This window comes from Opisthocomus hoazin, chromosome 21 (assembly GCF_030867145.1).
Source record: "Opisthocomus hoazin isolate bOpiHoa1 chromosome 21, bOpiHoa1.hap1, whole genome shotgun sequence".
NCBI lineage: Eukaryota > Metazoa > Chordata > Aves > Opisthocomiformes > Opisthocomidae > Opisthocomus > Opisthocomus hoazin.
In genome coordinates, this window is record NC_134434.1 from 13011880 (window position 1) to 13014143 (window position 2264).

Here is a 2264-nt window from a genome sequence, read left to right on the forward strand (position 1 = left end):
GGAGGGGCGGCGGGAAGCGGCGGCGCCGTCCCGTCACGGCAGCGCCCGCCGCGCCATCGCTCGCCCGGCCGGAGCAGGGGGGCTCTCGGGGCGCGACTCCCGCGGCGACGGCAGGCTCAGCGGCGGGGGACGGCGGCAGCGCGCGCCATGTCGCGACAGAACGGAGGTGACCGTCTCTTCTGGCGGAGGGCCAGACCTTCTCGGCGCGGCCCGGGGAGGCGAAGGGGTCGCGGAGGCTCCGTCCCGCTCCTCCGCCCCGGCAGCCGCCTGCCACCGCCTCACGCCGCAAGCTCTGACAGACCACCGAGCCCCGCCCCGCCCCGCCCCCGAACCTCACTATTGGGCGGTTAGTTCCCGCCCCCCGTTCTCCTCAGCGCTCATTGGCATGCCCAAATAGCAGCCCCGCCCCGCCCCGCTTCGCCGAGCGAGCCGCCCCCGCCCCGGCCTATTGGTGCCCCCAAAAAACGACTAGCCCCGCCTTCCTCGGCTTCCACTGGGGGAATGCAAACCTCGTCCGCCTCCTTCCTCGTGTTCCCAGCGGGACACAGCAGCTCAGTTGCTAGGCGGCTCTAAAGCGGCCATTGGCTCTTGCCCCCATCAATCGCACCTAGTCGCTCCTCCCCGCTGGAGGGGAGCGTTTTGCTCGGAGCGGAGTTTGGGGGACCGGGGTTCGAGCCCCCGCCCCTCCGACAGGGGCCGCGACGCAGCCCTCGGCGGCTGCGGGCTCCTCTCCCGGGCTTGCGGCAGCGTACGCGGGGACACGGCAGGAGGAGGCCGCTGCGAAGCAGCAGCACTTTCTGGGTAAGGAACACGTCCGGACTTGGCACCAGCCCCAACCGGGGAACCCTGCCTTGGCCACAGCCACGGACCTCGCAAGACACTCACCCTGCACACCTCAGTATGGCTTTTAGCATAACCACAGCTGGAAGAGATACGCTCTTTTCTCATTGTATCCCCACCAGCGATGGCTGGCTTTGCCCCCTCACTATCCCCACCCGAATTGTTGTTGTCCTGGGGGCTCTGTTGGTGTCGTGGGGGCTCTGTTGGTGTCCTGGAGGCTTCCCTGGCGTCCTGGGGGTCTTCGCTGGTGTGTTGGGGGCTTCGCTGTGTCCTGGGGGCTCTGTTGGGGTCTGGGGCCTTCTCTGGGTTCCTGGGGGCTCCGTTGGGATCGTGGGGGCTCCACTGGCGTCCAGGGGGCTTTGCTGGGTTCCTGGGAGCTCCGCTGGTGTCCTGGGGGTTTCCCTGGTGTCCTGGGGGTTTCCCTGGTGTCCTGGGGTCTCTGTTGGGTTCCTGGGGTCTCTGTTGGGTTCCTGGGGGCTCTGCTGGGGTCCTGGGGGCTCTGCTGGGGTCCTAGGGGGCTCTGCTGGGGTCCGGGGGCTCTGCTGGGGTCCTGGGAGCTCTGCTGGGGTCCTGGGGGTTCTGTTGAAGTCCTGGGGGCTCTTTTGGTGTTCTGGGGGATTCGCTGCGATCCTGGGGGCTTTGTTGGGGTTCTGGGGGTTCTGTTGGCGTCCTGGGGTCTCCGCTGATTTCTTGGGGGCTTCGCTGGGGTCCTGGGGGCTTCCCTGGCATGCTGGAGGCTTCCCTGGCCTCCTGGGGGCTCTGTTGGCCTCCTGGGGGCTCTGTTGGGGTCTTGGGGGCTCTGTTGGGTTTGGGGGCTCTGTTGGGGTGCTAGGGGCTTCACTGGGGTCCTGGGGGATTTGCTGTGCTCCTGGGGGCTCTGCTGGGGTCCTGGGGGTCTGTTAATATCTTGGGGGCTTCCACGGCGTCCTGGGTGCTCTGTTGGAGTCCTGGGGGCTTTGCTGGGGTCTTGGGGGCTTCGCTGTGGTCCTGGGGGCTCTGTTGGTGTCCTGGGTTCTGTGCTGGCATCCTGGGGCCTCCGCTGGGGTTCTGGGGGTTCCGTTGATGTCCTGGGGTCCCTGTTGGGGCCTTGGGGGCTCTGTTGGTGTTGGGTGCTCTGTTGGGGTGCTGGGGGCTTCGCTGGGGTCCTGGGGGCTCATTTGCTGAGTTCTTGGGGGCTCTGTTGCGGTGCTGAAAGCTTTGCTGGTGTCCTGGGGGCTCTGTTGGGGTCTGGGGCTTTGGCTGGGGTCCTGGGGGCTCTGTTGGTGTCCTGGGGGCTCTGTTGGTGTCCTGGGGGCTCTGTTGGGTTTCCGGGGTGCTTCCCTGTGGTCCTGGGGGCTCTGTTGGGGTTTTGGGGGCTCTGCTGGGGTCCTGGGGGCTCTGCTGGGGTCCTGAAAGCTCTGCTGGGGTCCTGGGGGTTCTGTTGG